The sequence below is a fragment of the Alligator mississippiensis genome, chromosome 7, assembly GCF_030867095.1.
Source record: "Alligator mississippiensis isolate rAllMis1 chromosome 7, rAllMis1, whole genome shotgun sequence".
Classification (NCBI taxonomy): Eukaryota; Metazoa; Chordata; order Crocodylia; family Alligatoridae; genus Alligator; species Alligator mississippiensis.
In genome coordinates, this window is record NC_081830.1 from 38,595,858 (window position 1) to 38,614,213 (window position 18,356).

The 18,356-nt window shown below is 45.9% G+C and overlaps 1 protein-coding gene across 9 annotated transcripts in view; it reads left to right on the plus strand.

Moving 5' to 3' along the window:
* The first annotated feature begins 1,123 nt into the window (after nucleotides 1–1,123).
* Nucleotides 1,124–18,356, plus strand: part of GIGYF2 (GRB10 interacting GYF protein 2) — a 124,530-nt gene continuing 107,297 nt past the window's right edge. For 8 of the 9 annotated variants that reach the window (XM_014598843.3, XM_014598847.3, XM_014598851.3 and 5 more), the window contains exon 1: nucleotides 1,124–1,223. The gene's annotated coding sequence lies outside the window, so the exon portion shown is untranslated. The remainder of the gene's footprint in view (nucleotides 1,224–18,356) is intronic. The other variant, XM_059730870.1, reaches the window with a different exon arrangement.

Sequence of the window (18,356 nt, forward strand, 5' to 3'; positions counted from 1 at the left end):
TCTGAGCCAGAAGCAGACATAGCTGAGCTAAAAAGCAGATGGAACAAAAAGTAGGCTTATTGTTACTTATGAACTGCGGGGGTTAGGGCAGTGAGACAGGGGTTAGGGCAACCGAGTGTCTTGAGATCCTTTCAAGGGTACTATGGGGTGCAACATGATGTTAGTACTGTTATCTGTGCAAACATGGCTCACAGATAGGAATCTATAGCATTAAGGACATTCTCATCCAATGTGGTCTTTCTGGGTGCTTTGCAACAGAAAAACTGCTCTATTATTTTTCTGTAGTAAAAAATGAGGGAAAATTTAAGTGTTCACATTTTTTGAGGGAGGCTTTGAATCAAATGAAGGGTGCCTTAAGTGCAGAAAGGTTGAGAGTTGGGGAGTATCAGTGTTAGGCCCCTTACATCAGGACAGTTATGATGGACCACAGAGTCATTGGGATCTGGTTACAGACCATCAATTTGTTGTGCTTTAAACCCTGTACACCAAGGCCTTCCAGTCCCAGCCTGTCTTCACGACCCTCAGTGCCCTGACAGCACCAGCAGGCCTGGCGGTGGGTGGCCACGGGACTGTTGCTCTCTTGTACACGGCAGGTGAGGCCGGCCCACGTTTTAACGCAGCGCGGTCCTGTCGGAGCCAGGTCGTAGCTGTGACAGCCCAGGAGCCATGACAGCCCAGGCGAGGCGTTTTTGGGGGCGATCTCTTTCACGGACCAGCTGGGCAGTTCAGATGCAGTTAGCGCGTTTCCGAAGGACGCTGCTTATCGGAGACTCGCGGGCTCCGTCCCAGCCATGAAGCTGGCCCCGTAAGAGCAAGGCGTAATTAATGCCCAGCTCTACCATAGCCGGTCGGCTCTCCAGCCACCTGGAGGGCTGGTTTTGATGGGGTGACTTGGCACGTGGCCGGTGTGTGAGGCGATTCCCCAGATTGCTGCGCCGTACAGGTGCCGCGGGTCTGCAGCGGGGTCAGGCGCGTTGCTGCCCGCACAAGCGGCCGGGCGGCCGTGTGGGTCCCCGCACAGCAGCACCAGCGCGTGACGTCAGCAGCGTCGGGTCGTTCCCCACGAGGCGGGGGGTACTAGGGCGCATGCGCGCGTCCATCCGGGCCCGCGGGGGGCGGGGCTCCCGGTCACGTGACTCTGCGTGGCGGCGCGACCGCCATCTTGTGTTGTTGGGACTGAGGCTTCGCTTCGGCTCCGTGGGACTCTCCGTTCGGGACCGTAGGTAGTGCCGCCGCCCCGCCCGCCCGCTTCTGCCTCTCTCCCCCTAGGCGGCCCCCACCCACTCCTGCCCCACTCCGCTCCGTTACGGGGCTGCGCTGGGGCTGCAGGCCTAGGCCGCGCGCCGACCCCGGCCTCGCCTGCGGCTGCTGCCTGGCGCGGGGCGGGGGACGCCTCCGCGGGGCGACGAGCCCGGACGCTGCTGCGCCCGCTGCTCCCCGGGCCGCCCCGGCCTGCTCGTCCCGCTGACGCGTTGCGGTCTGCCAGTGCCGCACGGAGGCCGCGACAGGGCTGGGCCTGGGCCTTCCCTCCGCGCGGCAGGACGGGCCTAGCCGTCCCTCGGGGCCCGCGTGGTGGCCGCTGGTCCGAGGCAGGTCTCAGCCCCGCGTCCTCCCGGGCCCGTGCTCCTGTGCGCCTCTGGCAGCCGTCCGTGCTCCTACTCTGGGGCTGCGTTTTGGGAGCCTGAAGTGCCTTTCACTTGGGTATTTTTTTTGTGCCTCTTCCTAACTTTTTATTTCCTGCCGTTTGCCTTTCATGCCTCAGGAGCAACCCCATGCAGAGCCTCTGTGGGTTGAATCCTGGACTCCCAGAGCAGTGGGGCTGGAAGGGACCTGCAGGGTCACATCAGGCGGGTCCCCCTGCATAAGGCAGGGTGCATCTCTGTCCAAACCATCCCAGTAACCTGTGATTTAAACGCTACCTAAGGCTTCCTTCCTTCCTCCCTGATTCTGCTGATTTGGTTCTTAAGGTTATTTTTTTTAATTGTTGAGGCTTGCTGGAAGTGTGATAGCCCTTCTCCACAAATGTTAACATAGCTGAGGAAAGAAAGCTTGGTCTCTAATACTTTTAAACTCTCCTGGTAATGCAGCCATCTCTGCTGCTAGAAGCAGTGAAAGATGAGGCATCTGTTTTTTGTACTTAATTATCGAGCCCTCTTTTAGCCACTTTAGTTGATGATAGAGTTTAAAACAGCAACAACAACTACAGCCCATTAGCACTAGCAGCAATAACCAGAAGCATTGTTATAGGGGGAGAATTTCTTAAAAATAATTGTGTAAGTGTTGGCTCATTGTAGGGAGTTGCAGTCGGAGCATGTGCCACAGCATGGACTTCTCACTGAATACATGAGTAAAATGCAGACAAGGTTCCTTGGGTGAATTTGATATCTTTTATTAGACCAACCCAAATAGTTGGAGAATATTTATTAAGCAGCTTTCAAAAACCCTTCGTCAGGCTAAGGGAGTAAAATGCAAGCATTTGCAGCCTGGTAAACTGTTTTACATGGCAAACGGGTGTTATCCATGTAAATGGCACATGTTGCTGTAAATGACATTTTACGTATTACTCATACTCTTGTCTCCACTGATGTCTGGAGACCTCTTTCAACTGCCTCAGAAAATTGCATTAAATCTGACTCTGTTAATAACTTCAGGAGTTGGGCAGAGCCCTATGCTGTCTGGGAAGATGGACATGCACAGAGATAATTTCTCTCCACATTTGTTGCATAGGTTTTTCTGAACATCTTAGTCTAGTTTTTCTTTTTTAAGCAAAATATAGAATTAAAAATCTGTCAAAGCTCCCTGCTGCTGCAGGGAAAAGCACCAGTTGCGGACCCTCCATGCCACTGCATGGAGCAGTGGCTGTGGTGCATGCTTTCCCTGTGCACTTGCTGCCAGAAATCATGGTAGCAGTGACTTGGCCCTAGCGCCTGCCCTCCACATGTCCATCTTTGACCCAAACTGGGTTAGTATGACTGATGAAGTTCCGCATTGGTGGGCTGCATCAAATGGTTCTGCAGGTTGCATGCAGGCTGCGGGCTATAGGTTGCTAGCCCCTACTATAGATTATCTAAAGCATCTAATAAAATGAGCTGAGGCTCACAAAAGTATATGCACCTCTGACTTAAGTCTATGAGCTTCGTCTCTGCTCTGCCTTCTGCTTCAATATTTATCTTGCGGTCTTTGTTTACTGCTCATTACTTTGGGAATAAGGCATCTTCAAAGGATTGTAACACATGTATGAAACTATTTCTTTTAATGCCTTGAAGATTCTTGCTTCATGAAATGCACTGACTTGCAGGGTGCCTAAAAATAGGTGTTCTGCAGGAGTTTTTCATCTAAAAAATATCCAATAAATATAAAACCTTAGAAGTCAACCTTTTCTGTGAAAAGCTTGTATTGGTCATAGTTAAATATAAAGCTGTTGTAACTGAAAAGTTGGTGAAGAGTGACTCCACGTCTTGTGCACACCAACCTGCATCCAGTTTTGCTTTGTATATAGTTTGTGTGTGCGCACACGCGTGTGTGCGTGTGCATGCACACAATTTTCCTTGTATAATTAGTTCACTTTGAGCACGGTGAAAAGTCTCATGTGCACCAAGACAGGAATATCCCTGTGAGTATGCATGTCAAAGGAATGTAAAGCAAGCAGGAAGTTCTTGAGAGAACTGTTATTTGAAAAGGGTGTCAGCAGGAACTCAGGATTTCTTAAAGCTAAAATTGGAAGAAGAAAAATAAAGTTGATGGTGCCGTTTAGAGTTATAAATTCTTCTGAAACAGTCTTATTAAATTATGCGTCCTGACTGATCTGTACAATTGAGATGTGACTGGTAATGCACCTGCATATTGTGGCTCACATTGATCTGTGTTAATGTTTAGGATAGATTGTCTGATAGTTGACAGATCTGCCAAAGGTACTTTGAAGTGTTTTAAAACACTCTCAAGGGAAAAGCAGTTTGACACCTTTAGATTAATGTGCCCTAAAAAGGAGAATTGAGGGTGGGAGTGGGGACTGGTGTTTTCGTGCAGCTTCGTTGTATTTAGATTGCGAACTCTTTAGAGTTTCTGTTTGGTTTTTAAAATTCGAAATATCAAAACGTAAATTTTGTCTTCCTTGCTCTTGTGTGAGGTCTTCTTGAAAGTCTAGTTAATAGGCAATAGTATTTTTTTCAGTCGATAATCAAAATACCTTTTTTTTAAAAAGGTATTACAGACTGTCCCATTGAGAATTTGAATGAAAGAGATTGAAGCGCTCTTGTTATTTTTTAAACAGTCTATCCATTTCCCTCTGAATTATTCAGACGTACCTTCTTTGGTGTTTATGGTATCCCCTGTTCATGTTCTGTGACTTGCAGATAAATCAGATTTTAATTTTTAAATGTAAACAGTTGGGGTTAGGGATGACAGCATAAACAAACAAAACCCTTCCTGGTTCCTTTTTTAGACCAGAAAGAAACAAGAGAATGAACTGACTTCTTAACTTTATTTTCCTTCCTACCTGTGCAGGTTTCCTGCAAGATCTTTGGAATGTTTTGGTAACAGGAAGCTCATCCCTTATTGTGAGACATATCCATTTCTCACAATAAAGAGGCTTTATTAATGCATTGGCATGTCTTATTTTAATTCGTCAAGTGATATTTGAAAACAAAGCATTTGATATCTTCTTTTGGCATCTGTGTCCTCTTTCATGGGAATGAACTACATTATCCAAAGGTTTGCTTTCTTCCCCATCTCTTGAAGTCAGGTTTTGAGATCTGTATTCAGCCTGGCAAAAGTGGTTTGGCTTGAAAACTTTTCACTTGCAACAAATTTTGCTCAGGCTGTACTTTAAAGAAATTAGGTTGTATCAAAGAAGAATTATTAATGTTAAATAATGTTTTTTATGGTGTATGTGAACAGCTTGTCATCTTGTGATTTGTTGTAGCATATAAAACATAAAATTCTACTGCACTTTATTATTATAGCAGACTTCTTTAGTTCAAATGATAACAGCAAATTGTGAAGATTTAGGATTAGAATCTCATTCCTAGCTTTACAAGTTTGTATGGTTGCCTTTCCTGCTAGTTGTTTAAATACCGTATTTACCTACATCTGAGATGACTTGGTCATATTAAGGATGATTCCTTAGTAATTAGATTCTGTACATGAGAAATGTATAGGTTGGCTATAATTTTCCATGTACAGAATTTAATTATTGGAGGGTCATCTTAAATTTGTGCAATATCCTGTCCTGTGCTGTCCTATCCCTCCCCTATCACTGTAGTGGGAAAAGCAAGATTGGGGGGGGTGGCAGGCAGTGGGATGTCAAGTGGCTAGAGTCCTGCCCCTTAGGGCCCCCACCCCTTGCAGCTGCAGCCTGAGCTGATTCTACTGCAATTGCTGCTGCCTGTGTGTGGGGCTGGAACGGTGCTTTATGCCCCAGGCTGGAGCAAAGTTGTAGTTACTACTGAGCATAAGTGGTGGCAACTTAGGGCCAGAGTTCCAGCAGCTGTCTATCCCCTGTTTTGTAATCAAATCAGAGATATGGGGCTTCTTTCCCCATGTTGAATGCAGAGGGAGGTGGGGGGGGGATCCTTATCTTGAAATTGTCAAGTGTCTTGTCTTCAAAGTGTGAGGAAACAGTAAAATGTCATAGTTAAGATGACAAGTAGAGTACAATGGTATAGTTTATTGCTTATATTTTTTGTATACAAAACCTTATTACAGCTACTCTGATAATTTTTCCAATGAAAAATCAGTTGTGCAGTCAGATTGTCAGAAGATATTATTGATGTTCTTTAAACCAGCTTACTATAAAATGTAGTATTTTTTATTATGGTTAAATACTGAAATGTACTTGCTTCCAGAAATTGTTCTTTATGTTTCCTGTACATTAGGGGTGTGCTGATAAAGACTTTTTTTTTGGCCAATAACGATGGCCAATTATTAACCAGCCATATCGGGCCATACCAATCTGATTGCCATCCTGATACGCAGCCCTGCAGCTTAGAGAGCAGCATTGGGCCAGTAAGTCTGGGGTGGTGGGGCGCAGCAGATTGAGGCCCCCACAAAGAGGGAGGGAGTGGGTCAGGGCACAAGACAGCCATGGACAGCTTGTCCAGAGGGGGAGAGGGGTGGCTTCTGCTGCTGCGTGTACCCCCAGGGGAGGCATGTGGGGTGTGTCCCCTTCTGAATTGTGCATGGGACAAGGGCAGGTTGCCTGCTGCAGGCTCAGGGCCGGGGGTTATGCTGGTCTCTTCCCAGTCCAAGGGGCTGTGTTTGGGGCAGGCAGTGGTGTTGGGAGGGAGGGCCATGGGGACCCCTCCCTCACTGTGGGGTCCTTGAGCTGGTCCTCCCCTCACCTTGCCCCACAGACTTACTGGCCAGACACAGCTCTCCAAGCTGCCATGCTGCCTTCCTGTTTGTGTGCATGCTGCGGCTACACATATGCACGCAGCATTTATTGATAACATTAGTGGCTACACCAGCCAAAAAAAGCAGATTGCTGATAATGTTAATTTCTCTTTTATTCGTGCTGATCCGATATGGGCCAGTATATTGGTGCAACTCTACTGTATGAGCTTATGAATTATAGCATTTGACTAGCCTGACAGCTGCTTTATGAAGTCTCTGCACGTTTAGAACTTTGAACCTTCCAAATGGCCTCATAGAGCTTCCAAAGGTACTAGAAATGAGGATCCTATAGAGCTCAAGGGATTTCAGGGCAAGGAAGGACCAGGGATGCTAGAAGAGTTCTGCAGAATTCATAAACTGTATGGTAAAAGGAAAAGCCTGTGACCCTGAAGAGCTGTATAAGTAGCGTTTGATGATCCTGTAGAGGTCTTTCGGGAAATTTTGGAATATTTAGGGGCTTTGTTTGTTCTCTTTGTTTCAAGTATGCTACTGCTTTAGAATAAGGGTTGCTACAGTATAGGTAGGTCATAGAGCAATGCAGTCCAAAATAAAGCATCTGCCCAGACTTAAAAATATTGAAATGAATAGTGGCAAAGATACACAGATATGCACATGGTGAATGTGTGAATATTTAAAGTGGAACTGTCCAACTTCTGAGTGGCCAGAGTCTGTACAGTTTGCCTTTCTTTCCCTGCTCACACAATAGAGACAGTACTGTGTGGGGACCCTGTGGCCTCCAAGTCATGGCTCACCTTGGCCTCCCATATCCCTAGGGGCAGAAGCAGAAAGCTGGAGGAGGGTGTGGAAGTCTGGAGGTCATGAATTAACATCTCATGGATTACTTGTGGTTTCTGGGCCACCAGTTGGACAGCGCTTCAGTCCTGCCTTCATCTCGTCCAAAAGGAAATACTTGTTTCATTGTAACCGCAAATTAAAGCACATTCTGAATCTTTCCACTACAGATGAAGACATTATACGTCGTATAGATGTGCTTACTGTGTCTCCTGTATAATACCTAATGTTTGGAGTGTCAGGAGTTCTCGTGCCCATGTGTGGAGTAGATTGAGTGATGGTAGGTTTGTAGTTTTTTTCTGGTAGGAAGATTGTGATTCATGAAGAGTGATGAATCAAAAATGTATTATAGGGATTTTATTGTATATTGATATAGTGGATTGTTGCTCTATAGCTTGGAGGAGGCTAGAAAAGAAAGGTAGTTTCTGTTTGTTTCTTTTATAGATGGAGGCTGAATAAGGATATGGGGTATTCCGTTTTTTTGTATGGGCAACTTGCAGTTAGTGTTTTTTTTGTTTTGTTTTTTTAAAGATATTAAAGGTCTTGTTCGATTCCTGTAGAAGTCAACAGAAGCCATTTAGACTTTGTTTCAGGTCCTGTATAAATTGACTATTTTATCTTATTGTTCTATGCAGTAATGCTTGGGAGCCTCAATTAGGATTAGAGTAGTAATGTGCTTTGGGGTAAAGACACAGGTACAATACCTGTCCAAAACTGTTTCCAGTTTGCTTTGAAATGCAGTAGATTAAATTATCACTTGCTGCTTTACTTTCTGTATTTTTTTTTGGTAATATACTATATTATAAAATGTAAAGCATGCCGTGTATTTAATAAGTATACTAATACCTTAAAGTTTTTTTTTTCCAATCAATAAAAGCCAACCCATATTAGTACTGACACTTCAGAGCAACTCCCTTGTCAAAAGAAGATTTTATAGTGGGTGTTTTTAAGGAATTATTCTTAAAGAAGGACTTTCCAGTGAAAAATATAGAAATGCTTTGTCATTGTGAATTTTTTTTTTAATATTTGGTGTTGAAATGTTGGTAACATGGAAGATCTTATAAAGCATCAGTAATAGTGGGACAAAGGCCAGAGAAGCCGTATACTGTAAACATATACAGGGGTGCACTGATAAAGATTTTTTTTAGGTCAATACCGATGACTGATTATTGACCAGTCATATCAGCCAATACCAATCCGATTGATATGCAGCCTGGCAGCTTGGAGAGCAGAATCAGGCTGGTAGGTCTGTTGGGAAGGGGTTTTGGGGGGAGGAGGGCATATAGAGGCCCCCACAGTGAGGGAGGGGGTGGATTGGGGTAGGGGCAGGTTCTGCCTAGCTGGGCTTGGGTGGGGCATGGGATGGAGCCTGGGTGACTTGTCCAGGGGACACGGAGGCTCTCACCAGTGGCAACATGTAGGGGGTACATGTGCACCCCCTGGGAGTGTGGGTGCAACCCCTGACCGGCCACTCTCACCACTTAGGCGATGGGCAGAGGGGGAGGCGGGAGCACTGATGCCCCTCTGCAAGTGCTGGCCAATTGCTGCAGCTGCTCTCAGAAGTGGTTGCAGTGATTGGCTGCAGTGACCGGGCAGTGAGATTGGCCACGGGGTTCCCCCTGGGCAGTAAGATTGGCCACGGCGGGAGCCCCCCTCCTGCTGGTGGGACTGATTGCAGGGGGACATGTGCCCCCCCTGACTAAGGCGGTACCAGTTGCCCATGGCTCCTGCTGCTGTGCATACCTCAGGGTAGCCATGGGGGGCATGTGTTCCCTGGATCTATGTATGGGATGAAGGTGGGCTGCACACTTGGGGCCAGGGGCTGCACCAGGCTCTTCCTGGTGGAGGCTGGGTGGAGTGGGTGGCAGTGGCACTGGGAGGGTGGTCTATGAGGGGGCTGTAGTTACCACAAAATTTGCCATGCCCCCCCCTCCCCCCCCCAGTGCTGCTGCTGTCTGCCCTACCCCCACCTAGCTCAAGCACAGACCCGGCTTGGCCCCCTCCCCCCCCGCCAGGGAGAACCCAGTGCAACCCAAGCCCCAAGTGCACAGCGGGAAACCCACCTTGCCCCACCCACAGATCTGGGGGGCACTTGCCCCCCAAGCCTCCCCTGGGGTAGGCATAGGAGTGGGAAGCACCCCCTGGACAAGCCACCCTGGTTCTGTCTTGTGCCCTGGCCTGCTCTGGTGGGTGGCACCTGCTTCTGCCCCAGCCCCACTCCCTCCCTCACTGTGGGGGGCTCAATCTGTACCCCACTCCCCAGATTTACCAGCCGGCCACTGCTTTCCAAGGTGCCGGGCTGCACTCCTGGTTGCATGCATTCTGAAGCTGCTTACCTGCATGCAGCATTTATCAGTGACATTATCGGCCCCATCAGCCAAAAAAACCCCAATTGCCGATAATGTCAATTTTCCTTATATTGGTGCTGATACGATACAGACACATATGTCTGTGCACCTCTAGAAATATACAAACGGTTTTGTTTGTAAAATGAGTCTTTTACATGCCTTGCATACTATGAGTGTTCTTTAGCAGTAATTCCAAAATATTTTAGACTAAGGAGTAACTGACTGTAAACCTCTAGCATTTCTCAGACCAACGCACACTCTTAACGGAAAGCAAGGAGAGATCTCATGCCATCTGCATCCCGCACACACTGACCTCATGGACCACAATTGGGAACTACAGTTGTATAGCAGTTACAGCATGGTTTAGGAAGGTGGCCCTCTGAAGGTTTTGGGTTCCACCCTTGAAGTAGTTTGTGGCAGTGAAATGATAACTGAATAATTCCTTAGTTGTCAGCATGCTGACTGAAGAAGTTGACTTGGTGGTATTTCACATGTTAATAGAATGTCTGGGCAAGAACATTGATCTTCTGCAGAATGTTTACCAGTGGTATCCCGACCCCGGGTTTGTTAGAAGGCTCTTCTGGTTAGGGTAGAGTGGGAAGAGTAAAGAATAAGGGCAGCAATTTAGTGACAAATTGTATCCCAGTTGTTGAGAAAGTAGAGGGTGCTGTTGTTGGACATGCACGATGTCTTGTGTGTGTCATACTTATCTTTGGCTTAAGGGTTGTATAATAAACTTGTCATCATCATTTGGTTGCTGCAAATCAACCAAAGGGTTGAAAACCTTCCCCTCTTTCCCACCCCCCCCCCCCAAGTCCCTCCTTAGCTGCAGGAGAATTCGGTCTTCCTTTTCTATCACTGTTCATTTTTTTTAGGTTCTGTTACAAACTTTGGGTTTGGGTAGTTGATAGGTTTCATTGTTCTATTTCTTTCTTCATTCCTCCCAGTTGATTGAAGGGGTACATTCTTTAAACTATCTTGTCATTCCTCTCCAAATTAGCTCCAGTGTCAGCCTCTTAGTGCTCTTTGTAGTTCTCTGTATAATACCAAGGTGTATGTCTAATGCTGTTCACTGAAGCATTCTAAAGAGCAGCTGTGAAAGTATGCTCAGACTGGCCATTTTTTCACTCTGTTGCTTGAGAATGCTGCTGATATGGCACTGAAGCTTTCAAAAGACTCAGTCTTGCAGTGTTTTGAAACTGGAGATTTATGTCCATTTTTGAGAGTTAGAAATACAGTTAAAATACAGAGGCTTCAGTTCTGCAGAAATAGCTTTCAAGTACTTCAGTCTGCTTGTTCTGTGTAGCCTAGTGCATTTTTCAAGCCCTGCTTTGTTGGACCAAAAAGCATGAATAAATTATGAATCAAGACCTCCCGAAATCAGGGCAAAAGTTCACTGTCCAGTGGCATCTTTAAAATCACTCTTTTTGCTGAACCCCCTCCCCCACCCCACCCCCCTTTTTTTTTTTTTTTTTTTGCTGGCAATTAATGCCAAGAGGCAATTAATGCCATGGTTTTTGCCTCTTGCCCACTCAGTGGCAGGGAGATGTGCAACAAAAGAGAGAGATTAAAGGCATCACTGTACCACATACTTCCACTGCAATTTAGGTAGGTCGCTAATTATGAAGCCAGAAGGAACCACTATGATCATCTAGTCAGACGTTCTTTATAAATGAAGCCATAGAATTTTCCTGAGTTAGTTCTGGGGGGAGGGAATTCAATCTTGATTTTAAAATTTCCAATAATGGAGAATTCACAACAACTCTGTTGTTCCACTAGTTAATTACCCTCATTGTGAGGGGGGAAAAAAGAAGAAAAGTGAGCTTATTTTTAGTCTGTCTAGGTTGAATGTTCAGCCATTGTTTTTTATTATCTGCTTTATCTGACAAGTTACAGAGCCCACTTTTATACGGGCTCATCGGATCACTCCTTAAAAGTTTATCTGAGCTAAATAGATTCAGTGCTTTGAATCTGCTGTAGATCATGTTTCTGCATCATTTAATCACTCTCATGACTTTTCTCTGAAAACTTGTTGCTAGACATTCATTTTGAATTGTGGGCATTGGAACCTGGACATGGATAGATATTCCAGTAAAGGTCAAACTAGTAGCAAGTGCAGAGATAATAGATGATTTTTGCTAAAGGTGCACCGATATGTTGGTCCATATCGTATTGGCACCGGTAAAAGGAAAATTGACACTATTGCCGATTGGCTTTTTTTTGAGTGATGTGGCTGATGCTGTCACCAATAAATTGTCTCTGTCTCTCTCTCTCACTCTTCCCTCCTGCTGTGGGCTCCCTGTGGCTCGTCATCTTTGAAAGGCAGCCAGAAGGAAATAGATACTAATTTTCTAAAATTTTTAGGGGCCCTGTGGGCCAGATAGAATGGTCTGGCAAGCCAGATGTGGCCTGCCGGCCATATTTTGCCCGCCCTTGCAATTATCTGTAAGGTCCCTTCCAGTCCTTAACAACTATGAAACCATGACCCCACAGCTTGGCACTCTTCACTAAGGGTTTATAGTCTAGATTATCAACCCCCCCCCCCCCCCCCCCCAAAAAAAAAAAAAAAAAAAATGTGTGCACTAATTAGTCCCTGCTCATGACTGGAACCAGGTGTTCTTGTCATGAGTCCTTGGTTGCTCCAAAAATGTATATGCAGAAGTGGTGCCAGGGCAGCCTGGTCCAGCTTCATCTCATGGAGGGTGGGGCCACACTAATTGTATGCGTTGCATTGAGAGAAGGGCCAACAAAGGGATTTTGAGTGAACTGTATGCAAATTTGTGGCTCACCATGACTGGTAAAAGAGTTGGTGGTGAGGGGGGCTGTGCTTATTTGGCGCGTGTGTGTGTGTGTTATTCAGATGGGTTACGCTAACCTATTCTTGTGGTAGGTTCCCATCAGCGTGTTTGCCTGATGTGTGCCATGTGTTTTATAGTCATGCTCAGTGTTGGCTGCATTTAATCAGCTTCATAGTAGGTTTCCATTGCTAAGCACATGATACTCTTGGCAGCAGTTTAATGATAGTGTATTTAGTGAGATTTTGTTGTATGTGATTATAGGACGAGGGGGCTTTTTTCTCCATGCCAACTGGGGCAAAAAACCTTGTCTTGTATTCAAGTGAATATGGTATTGTTTTTCCCTTTCTCTTATAGAGGTGCACCGATATATCAGTCCATATCATATGAACACCAGTAAAAGGAAAGTTGACATTATTGGCATTTGCTTTTTTTGGCTGATATGGCTGATAATGTTGCTGATAAATGTTGTGTGCAAAGCTGCAGCATGCATACAGCCAGCCCAGCAGCTTGGAGAGCAGCGTCCAGCCGGTAAGTCTGTTGGGCCAGGGAAGGGGAGGGGTGGGGAGATTTGTGGTCCCCATGGTGTTGGAAAGATTGGGGCAGGGGCATGTGCTGCCCTGCTGGGGGGCACAGAGGGGTGGGGGTGACTTATGTTGCTGCACGCACCCCCTGGAGAAACATGGGAGGCATGTGCCCCCTGATCCTGTGGGTGGGCTGGGATGTGGTGCTGGCCTCTTCCTGGTGGGGCTGTGCTCAGGGTGGGCAGTGACACTGGGAGGGCAGTCTATGGGGTAGATTATAGCCACCCCAAAATTTGCTGTAGTCCCCCTTCCCAGTGCTGCTACCACCCACCTCAAGCACAGCCCCAGTTCAATCCCCTTGCCAGGAAGAGTCCAGTGCCACCCCAGGCTGCAGCATCAGCTTGCCCTCATCCCACGCATGGGTCTAGAGGGCATGTGCCCCCCATGCCTCTCCCAGGGGTGTGTGCAGTGGCAGGAGCCACACCCTCCCCTTCTCCATCCCCTCTGGATAAGCCACTCGCGGCTCCCTCCCAGGCCCTACCCTACCCTGGCTGGGCAGCATCTGCCCCAGCCCCACTCCTTACCTTACTGTGGAGGCCTTGATCTGCCTCCCCCACCCCTTACCACCGATAGACTTACCAGCTGGATACTGTTCTCCAAGATGCTGAGCTTGCATGTCGGCAATCAGATCAGTATTGACTGATATGGCTCATTAATAATCAGCCATTGGTATTGGCCCAAAAAATCTTTATCGGTGCACCCCTATTCTTATTATGTACCACTTCAGTATCGGTCATCCAAAAATAATTGGTGATCATTATTTTCTTTTGGGCCACTGGTAAAAATATTAGAATACAGGACCAAGAACTGATCCCTGTGGAATCCTCTAAAAACACAGCTGCTCAGTGGTGTGTTTCCTTGTTTATAGTTGCATCTTGAGAGTTCTGAAACCATGTAATATTGCCATGGTTTTATGCCATATTACTTTAATAAACATTTTTCAGTACCAAGTCATATGCCTTAAACAAATCTTGGGTTTATTACATCAGCACTACTACCTTTTTCAACCAAACTTATAACTTAATCCAAAAAATGAATATTACAAAATCTATTTTACATCTATCCCTGGTGACTGATATTAATTAATCAAGCTTTAAATGTGGGTTTTAGAGTCCAGTATTAGCTGTTACCTTATTCTGTCTGGGATTGATGTTAGGCTGACAAAGTTTGCAGCTGTGTGTTATCTGATTTACCCCTTTTTTAAATATTAGCATAGCATAGCACAGGATTTTTCGGTTCTTGAACACTTCCATAATGTTCCAAGGCCTATTCACACTTAACATTAGTGGTCCAGAGAACTTCTCAGACATCCTGCACCCAAAAACTTTGAACTGACTGGTCAAAATGTTTAACTCTCTGGACTACTTTGACTAGCTTTAGGTGCTACTGTTGAAATAGAAAGTTTTTTATCAGCACGATTATATATAGTCTAGTGGCTCTTAGCCTTTTTAGACTCGAGTTGCATCTTGCTAGACTCAAAGCACTCCTCAAAATATGCTAGCACTTAGCTTGTGCTTATTTCTTGACTATGGCAATACTTTCGTTGCAAAGAATTTAGAAAGACCCCAGTGTGTCAGAATGTATTTGACACTATGGATTCCTATTTGAAATCTCATGGTTTATCTTGTGTGGGTATTTGCACACCTGATAGTGTATAGCATCCTACAGAACCCTTAAAATGATTTTAAGGTACCCCAGGGTGCTGTGGCACCCTGGTTGTGAATCAATGAAATAATCATCATTGTTCTTTCTGTCTAGTAGTAAAGCATTATTGTTATTATTCTTTTTGTCCTAAATATACATAAATCTTGTTATTCTTAAGTTTGTCAGTCCTAGCTTTCTTTGTCTTTCTGCTTCTCATCAATTTTCAATCAGTTTCTAGATTGAAATGGCCATGCAGAGACATACATGTTTCAGATCTCCTAGGTTACACTGAATTACTGGGAATAGAAGACAATAATGTAATTCTCCAGATATGCTATGTACATGTTGACATTTTAGCAATATGTTGATAAAGGGCAGAGTGCATGAAAGAGCAGTGCGTCTAGTTCTTTTCCTGAGTTCACCCTTGGGAGAGGTGAAACAGGCAGTGACCCATGATGCATAAATTACTATCAGAGCAGCTAACTAATGCTTAAAAATCTCTTACTAAAGTATTATCTCTTAATAAAGGCCAGGTGCATAGACTTGTATTTTCTGTTGCCAGAATGAGGACTGGGATCTAGGAGTCAGTTTATATATCCTCTTAATCTCTCCAAAACACTTAACAAAAGACCCACCATGCATTGGGGCAGGTTATCAGATGATATAAAGTACCAGCATTTGCTAAGAATCTTCTTACTCTTATCCTATTATTGAATATACAGTGATCCTTTTAAGGGATTAATTGCTTAATTTAAATCCCAAAATTGTGTAAATTTGAAAAATTAGGAGCACAACATTTTCAGAGATTCATGAACAAAGAACAGTATTTTCCTGTATTCATTTTAGTAGCTTGTATATTTTTGTTATTTTTAAATGACTCTTGATTATCAAATGCTGCTGCTGCTGCTTCAGTGATTCACCCTAAGAACATCTTACATTTTTCTCTACTCATCCATTTTACATCTTAAGAAATTTTTAACTTAAGGCTAATAAATAGGATCCCAGTAGTGATCCCATTAGGATCACATAAAAGGAATGGAAAGTCCTAGGTAACAAAATAAAAAAAAAACAAAAAAACATGTTAAACCCCTAAGTTGTGAACTGGTTAAAGTAAACATTTGTAGTTAAACTTACTGCAAATTTCAACAATAAACTATCTCTAGTTTTTTGGCTGGTAACACAGAAACAAAAGTCATTTAAAGGCATACTGTTAATGGATTGTATTTTGACGTATAAAAGACAAAGCTGCCAGAAAATAAATCCCATATCAGCCTACCAGTCTTCTCTCTGGTGGTAAATTGATGAGATTTCTTCTCTTTACTATGGACAAAAACAGATAGTTGGTTTATAAGTTTCAGTGCCAGCCTGGGAAGTGAATTCTCTGCCATTTGACTGGTCATAGATAGGGCCAGCCTATATATAAATTCTAGCTAGTTAGGTTCTCCAGCTCATTAATGTTTGGCCGCATATTTTTTGTTATAAGAGCTTAGTGGTTTATGGAGAAGCCTTTCTTCCCTGGAGTTGAGTGCATTTCTTTGAACCTTAAAAAATGTTTGTCTCTAAGCTTAGACAACATTAATTATGGAGATAGGTTTTGTTCTTTTTTTTTAAGTCTGAGATCTGGAATTCAGGACCTTCAAATACATGCTGAAGGTCCTGTATTCAGAGTAGTTTGGCCAAACAGAATTGCACAAAAATTCATGAGTTATCAGACAATAAATCGTGGACGTTTTCACACCCTCCCTTACTTGTATCTAGAGGTGCACCAATACATGGTTCCCATATCAGATTGGCACCGAGATGAAGAAAATTGAGAGTATTGGCAATCAGCTTTTTTTTGGTCTGATTGGCCAATAAATACCAAGTGCACACGTGCAGCTGGCCAGGAGCACAGCCCGGCAGTGAGGAGCGCAGCTGGGTCCAGCTGGTAAGTCTGTTTTGGGGGAAGAGGTGTGGGGGGACAGATTGAGGCCCCACAGGGAGGGAGGGAATTGGGGCTAGGGTGGGGCAGGTGTTGTCCTGCAGGGGCAGAGTATGGGATGGAGCTGTGGCTCATTGGGAGGGGGCGACAGGATGCTCCTGCTGCTACGCGCACCCTGGGAGGCCATGGGGGCAGCATGTGCCCTCCTGATTTGTGCATGGGGCAGGGTGGGCTACCGCTGGGGCCAGGGCAGCACTGGCTCTTCCCACCAGGGGGGCTGGGGTGGGCAGTTGCAGCGCTTGGGGGGGGGGCTGCAGTCTCCCCAGAACTTGCCATATCACCTGCTCCCAGCACTGCCTCTGCGTGCCCTTAGTGCAGCCCAGCCCAGGCCCCTGCCAGAAAGAGCCCGGCACAACCACTGGCCCCAGCCTGCAGCAGCAGCCTGCCCTCCCCTGCACGCAGATCCGGGGGGGAACATGCCCCCATGCCCTCCCAGGGTGCATGTAGCAGTGGGAGCCACCTCCCCCCCCCCCCCCAACATCCCCTGGAGGAGCTGTGGCTCTGTTTCATGCCCTGGCCTGCCCTGGTTGGGCAGCATCTGCCCCAACACCAGCCCCACTCCCTCCCTCACCGCAGGGGCCTCAATTTGTCCCCCCCATGCCCCTTCCCTCCTCCTACCCCTTCCCCACAGCAGATTTACCAGCCAGATACCAGTCTCCACGCTGCAGGGCTGCATATTAGAATTAAATCAGTATCAGCCAGTATGGCATCAGTATTGGCTCAAAAAATCTCTATCAGTGCACCCCTACTTGCATCCGTTACCTCTAACTGCCATTTGGCTCTACCCTCATCATGGAGGCATAATTTCTCATGTTGTTTTTTAAACTGTACCATTCTTGATCTTACTTGATTTTTTTTCCAGCTAATACACTTCCTACTCTTCATCTCTAGGTTAACTGGATATTCTCTGTACAGTCACTTTGTGGTGGTTCTCTCTGAATCTGTCCTAGAACCACTTGAATTTTAGTTCCTTTCCATAGATGGCACTGAAACAGCTCTCACCAAAGTCTCTGACCTTTTTGTAGCCACAGACCACGACTAAAATTTGATCTTCATCTTGACCTGCCAGCCATCTTGACACAATCAGCTGTGCATTTTTGAAACCTTGTCATAATTTCATAATTGATAGGGTTGGAAGGAACCTGAGCAGTTCATCAAGTCCGACCCCCTGCCGTGGGCAGGAAAGAATGCTGGTGTCAAACAACCCTGGCAAGTTGATTATCTAGCTTCCTTTTGAAGACCCCCAGGGTAGGAGCGTGCACCTCTTCCCTTGGAAGTTGGTTCCACATCCTAGCCGCCCTGACTGTGAAGTAGTACTTCCTGATGTGCAGCCTGAACCTACTCTCAGTCAACTTATGGCCGTTATTCCTAGTTACTCCTGGTAGCACTCAGGGAAACAGAGTCTCTCCCGTTCCCCGCTGGTCCCCCTTGGTAAGTTTATAGACGGCCACCAGATCCCCTCTCAGCCTTCTCTTGTGGAGGCTGAACAGGTTCAGGTCCCATCGCCTCCCCTCATAGGGAGGCCCTGTTGCTTCCTGATCATGCGAGTGGCCCTCCTCTGGACCCTCTCAATGCTATCCGCATCCCTTCTGAAATGCGGTGCCCAGAACTGGACACAGTACTCTAACTGTGGCCTGACAAATGTGGCATAGAGTGGGGGGATCACCTCCTTGGACCTGCTTGTGATGCATCTGTGGATGTGTGACAAGGTGCGTTTGGCCTTACTGACCGCGTCCTCACATTGGCGGACCATGTTCATCTTGGAATCAGTAATGACTCCAAGATCCTTTTCTGCCTCTGACGAGAAGGGAGTTCCCCAGCC